Source organism: Delphinus delphis, chromosome 4 (assembly GCF_949987515.2).
Source record: "Delphinus delphis chromosome 4, mDelDel1.2, whole genome shotgun sequence".
Lineage (NCBI taxonomy): Eukaryota > Metazoa > Chordata > Mammalia > Artiodactyla > Delphinidae > Delphinus > Delphinus delphis.
The window spans coordinates 37400511-37412828 of NC_082686.1; the positions used below are offsets into that span (position 1 = coordinate 37400511).

Consider the following 12318-nt stretch of genomic DNA (forward strand, 5'->3'; position numbering starts at 1 on the left):
ATACTAAAGTTAGGAAATAAATTAGATTCTGTATGTGACACACTTCCCACTGGGGTTGGCAAATGATAAGTATTTAATAAATATTAACCACTATGTTTCCGTTCTAGGTGATGGGACTTGGAGAATGAGAAGAATTAACACAGACACAGGAGCAAAACAAGTGCAGTTCAAGCAGTGGACAGAGTATGATTAAAGGCTTAGAATAAAGACATTATTTACACAGCCTTCATTCCCTGTATGATCTGGTTTCTACTCACCTCTCTAAACTTTCACACCATCTCAAATACATTCATTGTAATTTAACTACATTGGCATTCATTTTGTTGAACATGCTCAGATTCTCCTCATCTCCAGACTGTCGCACATATTCTCTTCACCTTTCATCTGCCTAAATCTCGCTTACTCTTCAGAATTTAATTTAAGTTCTCTTCTTCATGAAAGCCTTTGCTGAAACATGCATTAGCCCCAATTACAGTAGCTTCTATTCATTTAAAATCTCATTGAATTCTGAAAAACAAAAACACAATAATTTACCTCTGTATTAAAAAATATTTCAGGGGGCTTCCCTGGTGGCACAGTGGTTGAGAGTCCGCCTGCCGATGCAGGGGACGCGGGTTCATACCCCAGTCCGGGGGGATCCCGCATGCCGCAGAGCAGCTGGGCCTGTGAGCCATGGCCGCTGGGCCTGCGCGTCCAGAGCCTGTGCTCTGCGACGGGAGAGGCCACAGCAGTGAGAGGCCCGCGTACCGCAAAAAAAAAAAAGAAAAGAAAAATATTTCAGTTTTCCTGCTGAACTTTGAATCCCACAGGAACAAGAACTGTATCTTTCTTGTGTACCAGTACAGCCCAAGAGCCTAAAATAATACCCAACATAGTAAAGAGTCAGTGTATTTTTCTGGTACATAAATGAGTGAATAAATGAGCATGCAATAAGTTCTACATCTTTTCAGAAGTAGTTTGGAGACTAACTTAGATGAAAGAAAATGTTAACGTTAGCAAATAAGATGATATCAGTTACTTAAGATGAAGTCATCTGGGGACTTCCCTGGTGGTGCTGTGGTTAAGAATACGCCTGCCAATGCAGAGAACATGGGTTCAATCCCTGGGAAGATCCCACATGCCGTGGAGCAACTAAACCTGTGCGCCACAAATACTGAGCCTGTGGTCTAGAGCCCGCACACCACAGCTACTGAGCCCGCATGCTGCAACTACTGAAGCCCACGCTCCTAGAGCCTGTGCTCCACAACAAGAGAAGCCACCACAATGAGTAGCCCCCGCTTGCGGCAACTAGAGAAAGCCCACACGCAGCAATGAAGACCCAACGCAGCTAAAAATAAATTAAAAAAAAAGATGAAGTCAGTTGATGGAGAGCTTTCATTATCAGTCTAACTTGTTTGCAACCAAAAGGAAGTAAAGATTTTAAGTTTTGTATTTTTTTTATTAGCATTTGATTCACGTTCATTTATGTAATACTGGTCACATACTTTTCAGGAAAGTTTTGTAGGAAGAGTTAAAGATTGAATACCAAATAGGGTGCTCTTACAAAGAGGCACATGAAGTGATAAATGACCTAAACAAAATAAGTATGAATTAGAATTTGAATTCTGCAATTTCCAAGAGAGTACATTTTTTAAAATGAGAAAAGTCAGAATTTTATTCTATGCCCTTAGACTTATTTCATGGATTGTCTTTTTGTTATTTGTTTTTTTAATTTGGAGTGACAGATGGGTTACAGTTGTGGGGACACAGATAAGACTTTAAAGCCTTGCTTCTCAACATGTGGCCCAGTCTCAATAGCACGAACAAACCTACAGGTTTCTTAGAAATGAAGAATTCCAGGACCCACCCAGAACTGTTGAACTAAAATCTACATGTTGCCAAAATTTTCACATCATTTATATGCACAATTAACTATGAGAAGTACTACTTTAAGTGTCTTAGTCTGGCCATAGTTAATGTTATCCTGAGATAGTGAGTGAACACCAAATACTCAAAAAGAAGAATTAATAGATCTTGAAAACTAATTACATTCAGAGATGGAATAAAGGTAACTGTCATTGATTTTAACATTTCAATACTAACAACTGATAAAATGACAGTGTATTTTAACAACAACAAAATAGGGTACACTTTGGATTGCAAAGTATTCATGTGAAGACATACTACAGAAATTTTAAAGCTGTTTCTGCAATTATATCTGGGCTCAAGGTGCAAATTCCAATGTAAAGATGAAGCTTCAGATTGTTTCAGCTGCCAGATCAATTGGTAATTCCTGTTTTATATCTGTAAACAAGGATCTTACCAAATCTTTCCATTCTTGAAAACATTCAGTTATTCTTTAGAAGGTGGAGTCAGTGTTTTCAGATTAAATAATTTCCAACCACATGACCCTCTGTGCTGAATTTACAGGTACTAATCTAATCTTATTTTTTTCCCAAACACCAGCTCTCCCTCAGGACCTAGTTCAAAGCTCACATCTCACCTATGAAGGGACTGGGGCTTCTCCAACTGAAGATGACCTAGATATCATTTATGCATTATCAAAGAGAATAAATTTAATGGTTTCAAAACAAAAATCTATGTAAACTATTTTTTTATTTCCTCTCTTAACACACTGTTATATGTTTCCATTTTATAGGCTCTTATTTCCTTATTGGCTCATATTAACTAAACACCTATTTTATCAAATCTTTACTGATTCCATCATTTAGAAACACAAAGTTCACATTAAAGATACAGAGAGGAGAAATCAATAGTATCTGTCTTTTAATATGTTCAGAGGCTTATGACAAAGACATAATAAATCATCAATTTTATTAAAATATGATGGCTGTGAGAAAGTTACACAAGCTACAATTTATGTACATCCAGCATCTCTGGAGAAACAGGGAGAGAACTTAAAATTATTTGGGGAATATAGATCATAGTCCATGCCTTGTGTTTTTTATTTTCCTAAATATTAGTCTCTCTCTATCCTCACATACTTTTTTTTTTTGCTGGAATAGAAATGTAGTAGACACTAATTAAATATTTTTGAGTAACTGACAACCAAATCATATCCATGTGTTCTATTAAGAACACAAAAATAAAATTAGTAAGATTTTCTTTTTGAGAAACATTATTTGTAAAACTAAAAGCATGTTTTACTATTTGCTGTATTACTTATTGCATCAAAAAACAGTGACTCGGGTAGGATAAATTAGTATCTTAATTCTCAGAACCTTGAAATAGATAAACAGTTGCATGAAAATGTGCTACTTTGTTTAAAGCAGATAACTTACCTGAATCTTACTCTATTGGCAGCTATTTCTTTTGTACTTAGTTTTTAGCACTGTATTTTTTTTTTTAAAGTAAATGTTTTTCTCTTTAAATTCATCAAGCTGAGTCTCAAATGGTTTAGAATAAAGAGAGGTTGATCACAGACAGGACAGCTAAACAAAAACAGAACCTTCCCCAAATTCTATAATCTTCTCTTGGGCTGAGTAGAGAAGTTAGAATAGCCTCAGGCCAGCCACTCATTCAGAAATTACCCTTTGTAAAGATAAATTCGAACAAGGAATCCTTTACTTCCCTGATATTCCTAGGAATTCTCACTCTCCCCCCATCCTCCTATCTACAGCAGATCCCAGTAACCACCTCAAATATTTTCCCCAAATCCAAGCCTCATCCAAATCTAGACTTCTTCAGACTACAGTCAATCGGGCATTCCACATCCATAGATTCAACCAACCACAGTTTGAAAACATTAAAAAAAAAAAAAAAATTCCAGAAAGTTCTCAAAAGCAAAACCTGAATTTGCCATGTGCCTGCATTTACAAAGCATATATATTGTATTTACAACTGTTTACCTAGTATTTACAGTGTATTAGGTAATATAAGTAATCTAGAGATGATTTAATACAGGAGGATGTGTGTAGCTTATATGCAGATACTATGTCATTCTATATAAGGAACTTGAGAATCTGTGGATTTTGGCATCCACAGGGGTCCTGTAAACAATCCCTTGTGGATACTGAGGGACAACTGTATGACTAAAGGAGTAAGGATGAGCTCCTCTAAGGTTGAAATGATGATACTGAAGGATGACTTGAGGCACTAAAGACGTGATCCTTTCTCACCTCATCTACCTCAGCCCTTCCATGCATGGGCTGTTTCCTTGCTTCCTCTTTTGTCATCCTGAGTTTGTTAGTGAAGATGAATGGAAGAGGTGGAACAAAAGGGACATTGCTCAATCATCTGCTTCTCAGGCCCAAAACGTAGAAACATTTTGTAATGTAAGGTTGTGATGGGGTCCCATTTTAAAAGTCTGGTTGTGAGTGCCAAAGACTTCATTTAATTTTAATTTATTTCTGGTTGGTTTGTTCCCAGTGAATTGAATGTTCTTGCCTTGTTGCGAAAGAATTTGGAGACGAAGCAGGGACATTAAGAAAGTAAAGTGAGAATTTATTTAAGTAAGGACATGCTCTCAGTGGGAGAACAGGCAGACAGGTGGGGAGCTACTGCCCTGGGTTTCTTTGGCAAGCTGGTTATGAGGGGCATACAAATGAAGGGGCAGAATATTCACTGGGGAAGGAGGAGTTCGAGGGTCATATTCCCTGATTTTCATCCCAGCTCCATCTTCCCAAGGGGAGGAGGGACTTTTGTCCTTATTTAGCTTAGATCAGAAGTGTCATGGTGTCAGTGCATGATGGGTACTTCTTATCTGTAAGGCTAATTTTATTGTAATGAGAGCACAATGAGCAACAGGTTACATTCGGATGCAGGAGATTCCCATTTTTCCCCACCTTTGTTTGCTTCCAGGACACTTATCACCCAAAAGGTGTGGTTTTCTGTCAGTCTGGAGGTTCCTGCTTTTCTTTGTCTGCCGAGGGACCCCCCCCCCCCCCAGCTGTTTGCAAGATGCAAGATTTCTGCCACCTGGCTCTTTCCACCATTTCTCTGCTCATATCTAGCTACCTGCCTGCTGTAACAGGTTCAGAATGCCCATGCCCACTCCAGGATATTTTAGGGTAATGGGTACTCTTACCATGGGAAATTAAGCAAAGTGATAGTTCTGATGGTTAAGGTGAGACATACCTTTTTTTCTTCTATTTTATATTTTACAACTTCTCTAAGAGTGAAGGGATACCTTATTTAAATTTAGTGGGATCCCCAGAGATAAATGAAATTGAAGCTTCAGTTTTTATAAAAAGCAAGAAGTGTTTCCAGTTGGTGCACCTGCAAATGCTAACATTAACTCAGAACCTATGTTGCAGATACATAAAATTTAATTGGTACTCCTGTATCTATTTGTTGTAGAAATTCTTTCAGTAAATTTTAGATTTCCAGCAAAGTTTGAACTTCCATTTTGGCACATTTGGCACACTGCAGTTTTTTGTTTGTTTCTTGGTGGTTACTGGATATATTTCGAGGGAGTCCTCTACATCCTGCTCATACTTACAAGTTCAGAGAGTTGCAAATCAGCCTCAGGGTTAGAGGCCTCTCCCATGGCAATAGTAGCTTTACTGGGATTAAGGATCCTCAACTGAAATCAGGTTTGAATATCCCCTCCCCTTAGCTGTGTCACTAGGGTACATGGGTGTTTCTCCCTATATCCTGTTGTATAAGGATATTTTTGCAATATAGGTAAAGGCATTTTTAAAAGTTGTAGCGAACCATCTGTTTTAGGAGTGTGGCCCTCAGCATGCTACATAGTGACTACTCTTCCTCCACATGGGAAAACCACTGACTGGCTTGCACATTGCACAGGGTACCAGTCTCTCCCTTAAGCACTCTAAAGGGTGGGACACACAATCATGGTCACAGGGTAAGAGTCATTGCTTTGAGCCTAGTGTCAATTATGGCTTATGTTAGAATCAAGACACATGATTCAATCTGAGAGGCACAGATAGTTCCCAGCCCAGACACATGAACTACAGCCATTTGAAGGAGGCCTCCAATTTCATATTACTAAATGCCAGTTATCAACACTTTCAACTTAGATCAGTTAAATCTATAAGAGAAACTTCGAGTGCTCAGTAAATGCAACACAAAGCAACACAGCTCAAAGCACAAACTAGCCAGCAGGCAACCCCTAAAAGTTCACACTTGCCAGCAGGCAACAAAACCAGTCAACAAGCAAAAGCATTAAAAGAAAGACCTTCCTGTGCTGGTCATTTTCTGGCCAACCCCCTCCAGTGCCAATCATTTTATTCACCCCACAGCGGTGGAATGGACCCTCCCCCTAAACTTTTGGTTAGGCTATTAAGACGTATTGTGCCACATTCAATTAGGAGGGGTTTTTCTTTACTTGTTTCACAGTTAGTACCATGCCTTTATTCCAATGGCACTAACGCAGCTGGAGGTGCTTACAGTGTCACTGCACAAGATTTCCTACCTTCTAGTTTCTGTCCAAAGAGAATGTCTACCTGCCTGTTCGTTCCCTCTTTCTGGGGGAAAATCCCCTATGGTCCCTTTACACAATTAAACCTCTTGCTGCGCCTATTTTTAAAATCTGCGGGGCACTTGAGTTTCCCTCTGAAGAAATGAAAGTCAAAGTATCGGGTGTCCCATCCCCTCCCTCAGCTCCACAAGCCAAATAAATACCTGCAGCGAGGGCACTTCTCTTGCCTCTGAAATCTTGAGCATCAAAAGAAATGGCATCAAGTGTTCCTGCTGAGTGATGGTCCGGAGTACGCTCCAGAAATCTGTCAGACGGAGCATCACTGTGTCTGGACCCTCTCAAGGTATCGTGAGGAGAACGCGAAGGCTTATTGTTGTGGTAAATATCGCGGCTGGGAGCTCGTGCTGCGCGAGTCCCGCCTACAATTTGTCCAGCAAGTCGGCCTGGGCTGGGATGCCTTCCGTCAGGCCTTTGTGCTCGTCGGTCTCAGCCCCCACCTGGCTGGGGTTGCCGGCTTCTGTCAAAGGGATCTCTGAGCAGGATCTGCCATTGGTCAAACACGCACTGCGGGAAAGCCCGGCTGTCGGCTTGGCTGGGACTTTGCCTTGGCGGTGAAGCCAAGGGATTTCGTTTTCAGGCACGTAGGCCTGCACCACAAACTTGGGGCTTCCGGCCACCTGGAAATCCTCAAAGACGTGTCCCTGCTTCCAGTTCAGGACAGGATAGATGCCACCGACCACGTGTTCTATACAGGCGTTCCCACAGGAAGACGAGCTCCAGGAGCTGGGGCTGGGCAGTCAGCAGGCCCCGCAGGCGGAGCGCGGCCGGGCAGTGGGGATGATCCGGCAGCCCCCGCGCTCAGTGAAGTCTGCGCGCAGCCTCATTATCGTGAACATCAGAGCGCATGTCACGCAGGTGTTTCTCCTCACACAGTGGTCTCCTGCTTGGTGGCTCCCTGGAAGCTGCGGCACGCTGTTTTTCATCTCGTTGAGGTACTGCACGCCCTTGGCAGTGTCGGTGAGGACTTGGGGGCAGGTGCCGTGGGGTTCAAAGCACCTCTTCTTGCGGGCCTCGGCCACATCCCGTTCGTACTCCTCCGCCAGGTACCGAGTTTGCTGCTTGAGCTCCTGGCAGGTGAAAACCTCATCCTGTTAAGTGCCTTTGGCCAGGCCGTCAGGGAAGGGCCACACCGTTATGTACAACCCATTGTGCTTGTTGGGGGACCTGGACAAGCAGAGCACATTCAAGTCTTCGCTTAAGGTCTCACGGCACAAGACAACTGGGTCGTATTTCTTGATGGGAATCAGACACAGCCCTCCTCCGCGTCCTTCAGGTGGATCTCCAGGTGCTGCTCATCAGCCCCCGCAAAGATGTGTTTACCTGATTCCTCTATGATGCACTGCACTGTAGCGTTGGCCTCTTGGCCCCCCAGCTTCAGACCCTCTACCAGCTAGGGCAGGTCAGCCAAGTACTTGGCCTCCAAGGTAATCCTGACAACTGGCACTCACGCTGAACTTCATCACCTGTATGTTGTGGGCATATTCAGAAGTGGTGATGGTGCCCGTATTCACCGGAAACTGGTCGATGCCCAGTAGGCCCATAATGTTCCTCCAAGGCATGTCCTCGTTGTGCTCCACATAACGTCCCATCGTAAGGATTATTCTCTGGATCGGCTTCAGGTACAGATTTTCCTTCCTCTGGGGCATGAAATTGGGGGCACGTATTGGGGTGATCATTCGCATTGTATACAAATGTCGAATCCTTATGTCGTACACCCAAAACTAATATAATGTTATATGTCAGTTATACCTTGATAAAAAATTATTTTTTTACAAAAAAATTAAGAAGGTATGAAAAGGTTTATTACTCACATAATGATACTTTCTTTAGAAAGCAGGGACATCTCCCAAGCAGGTCCAAAAGTGTCAGCTTGAGCAAAAGAAGTGTCTAGTTTGGCTTTTATTGTGATTCAGGGATAGCGTTGGAGTGAGCGTTCCTGTGAGCAGGCTAGGGTTTGCATGGTTTGAATTTCTGGCTGTTGCCAAAGGAGGGAACACCTAGTCTTTCTCATCAGCTTAGTAAGTTGTGTTGCAGAAGGGGGAAGAAGTGGTTGAAAGCTGTCAGCAGTTAAACGTGAAAAATGAAGTCAGAGTGTTTCATTAAAATGCCACATGAAAAAAAAAAATACCACATGAGTTCTCTATTTCAGGGCTTTTACAATGACTACTTTATCTTCCATGAGTTATCTTTCTACTGATAAAAATATAGCAAGATGTTGATGATTTCTTCTGTTGTTCTATAATTGTGGCTTAAGCTGAGAATAAACTACTTTAAGTACTTCACACTTTGAATTCAGAGAGCCACCAGAAGTTGGAATTATTGAGAGGTGGAAGTTAGAGAATGCACATGTGTCAACCCTACTCATCCCCACCAATTACTATAGAATGCAGATTGCCAAATAAGAATGTGATTGGTGTCTGGGGAAGATTCTTTTTCATGGAAAGTGAGCCTTTGCCACTTTGAAGACATGGAAGTGAGGTCTATGAGTTTTGCTTCTAAAAATTGGTAAAGCCTTCAATAAGGGGAAACATTTTTCATTCTTTGTGCCTTTGCTTAGGAGGACTTACTGATACGGTCTTGTGCTAACAGAACAGAAGAAAGAAGAATAGGAAGGAGAACAAAAGTGGGAGAGAGAGAGTGAGCGAGAGAGGGTGTGAGAGAGAGTGTGTGTGTGTAGACTGTAAAACATGGAGCCAGGAACCTCTCTTCTAAGTGCATAGAGGAGCATTCTGCAGGGGTTCAGCAGACCTACAAGGACAGATAAAATTGGAGGATATAGTCTTGTCATTACACCTGATAATTTGGGGAATAAAGGGACAAAAAAGGGACAAGGATGTAGGCATTAGAGGAATGCAATACGAAGGTCATCAGCTGAAGGCCAGCTAAGAGATAAGGCCAAACCTACAAATGTAAAAATGCCTAGGGGAGCTGCACACAAATGAACACCTTATTATCATGGTGTTTGGAGCTCACAGACAAGGAATAGAATAGTTATATCCAAGCAAGGAAAAGACTGCAGTCCTGCCTATGGAAGTAAGGAAATATTGGGCATTTTACCTTTTCCTTCTCATGACTTAACAAACAAGAGGAACTAGTACCTAAAGAAGTAGGAGAAGGAGGTATATAAAGGACAGACCATAATTTTCTCTTCTTAACTCCATTTTTCTGTAGCCCATAGTAGGTCTAGTCTGTGCTGGATGTGGGAAAGGTAAGGGAGGAAAACTTACTGTTGAGTTTGAAACTGAGCATTAACTTGTAGCATTAACTTGAATCTGGTCTTTTAGTGAACTTTTAGCAGGAAATTTTACCATGGTACCACTTGAGGATAGTTATTAAAAAATAAAACTGAAAAATTTATGTCAGATACATTCACATAACTGGATCCTTCCAGACTTAAGCTGTCAGCTAAGGTGTTACATCCCTATAGAGACACCTCTTACTATCAAATTTGTGTTTTTGTAGCCTCAATTGTGAGAAAATGCAGTAGACAAATGGAATCTGAAGCTCACTGGCCTTCTCTGTCTTTCAAATGTGTGCACAAATGCTCAAACACATACAGAATTATCCAAATATACACTTATTATAGGATATATCACCTTCACCTATGGGGTGTTTATACAGCAAGAAAAGTAAGATTCTACAGACTGAACATTGAAAAACATCAATATTTGTTAAAGGATTGCTCACAGAGAAATGAGAGGAAGCAGAGTTAAAAAGTTGTAAGTGGACCAGAATAACATGGGGTTAAACTCGAAGAAGGAAGGGATGAGTGAAGGCAAAAAAATTCCCCTAGGGTAAATACTAAGATGTTCCACTGAGGGTAGTATTTTGGAGATCTAAGTGTCTTGGCAAAAAGTATTTCTACAACATGTAGAGAGAAGTAGTTTGAATAATGAATGAGAGTGGGGAAAAGTTGTTGAATACCAACCATGAAGCTGTATGGGAGCCCCTACATGTGGTAAAAAACAAACTTTCATAAACATCAACAGAAAATTTAAAAATAAAAAATATTTTACTTACCTATTTTTAAAAACTATCTCAGCTGGGAAAATGTCACTAGAAAAAAATATGGATATCCATTGCATAATTTTCATAAAAGACAGTTCCTACCCTACCTGGTTTGCAATTTATGACATCATCTAATGATGCCAACTGTGTAAGCTATAGTGGAATGCTACCTGAGTCATACACTAGGTTTGGGAACTGGCTAGCTGTACAGCCTTTGGAAGACATTTGTCTTCTCTGTATCTCAGTTTATGAATTTAGTCAATTTTGACTAAACCTCTAGGCTTTACATTTTTATTATACTCACATGTTCACAAATAATTCTCATTCCCACATAATGTAGAAGAACTAGGTCACCTGTGTTTATAATCCTACTCTCCCACTTAAAAGCTATATAAATTTGAGCAATTAACTTCTGCTATTAGTGTCTCAGTTTCCTCAATAAGTAAATTGGTATAATAATGGTAATCACTTTATAATGCTGTGATGAGGATAAGTGAAACATTATATGCAAAGACCTTCACAGAGTGCCTGGCACAAGGTAGTTGCTTAATAAACATTATTACATTATAATTGCATATAATTACAAAACAGTATACAGTATATCTAAACATATATACGTGTGAGTTCTTATATGTATGTGTGCATACACAGAGATAAGTATATCTCTAGTCCTCTTTAGTGTATGTGAATGTATATTTCTTTAAAAATATTTAACAACTTGGAACTTTGTAAAATCATTTTTCACAAAATCTGTATGTATAGATAGGAAGCTCAAAAAGTAGAATTTCTAGCTCTCAAGGGTTCCCACAAGAGGGGTGAAAGATTCTTTTTATAACTGGAAAAATTCAAGTACTTTTAGACAAATATGTACCAGAGACTATAATCCCCTTTCCTTTCCTACTATTGCACAGACAGCATTATGAACCGGAAAATTGTTTGATCAGCCGCAGATAAGGAATTACAAATCTGGAAGTTCAAGAGTCGCATAAAGCAGATGTAAGGTTAATTTGCATGGTTTAGTTGCCTCCCAGATTTTTTCAATACATTTCAATGGCTTGAAACTCTGAAAACCTGATAGCAAATAAAAAGGTTTCTGTAGGCTGCCTGATTTCTTGCTGACTCAGCTGTCTGAAGGCAAAGCCAATAACTATGGCTTGCATTTCCTTGTACAGAAACCAGAACATATTCATTGTTAAATAGAGCCATTAAATATTTAGGGAAGGGAGAAAAGTTTCGTGAATTGAGATGATAACAGTGAAAAACTACCTATGGATATTTTCCTCTTAAACGACAAGAAAACACTTTTCTAAGAGTAACTTGAAAATCTCAAGCATGAAATATGATTTGATTTAATATCAATTCAGTGGTCTTTTTAATGTTGATTTTTTAGGTTGGCATATAAGAAAAAAAAGTCTCTGATATAAAGCTAAATTTTATCCTCAGAGTAATAAAAGAACCAATATGGTCTCCTGAACAAAGAACTAGCTGAAGAATTGGGATTCTATTTTTGGCCTCACCAGTGACTTGCTCAGTGACCTTGGACATATCACTTAAATGGCTTTGTGCCTCAAGGTTCCCAGCTGTAATACAGAGATTATAATGCCAGCCCCTACTGCATGGGCCTGTAGAACTATTTCAGTTTAGTTTGTTTAAAATCCCAAAGGCTTTTGAAACTATTGGAAATAACTGTTAAATTCAAACAAGATTATATTTTATTAATTTCTTTTCACTGTTTGATTTGGTGTTCTTGTAGTCTTTCATAATCCTTTTCCTACTAAAATAAATCACTGGGATAAAATTAATAGGTGGAGATTTTCATTGGATATTAAGGACCACTTCTAATAGAAAAGGAAAATTAAGAATACACT

At 40.0% G+C, this 12318-nt stretch overlaps 1 pseudogene; it reads right to left on the reverse strand.

The window, feature by feature from the left end:
* Positions 1–6801: 6801 nt before the first annotated feature.
* On the reverse strand, positions 6802–8124 carry LOC132424367 (elongation factor 2 pseudogene; annotated as a pseudogene).
* Between the last annotated feature and the right edge of the window lie 4194 nt (positions 8125–12318).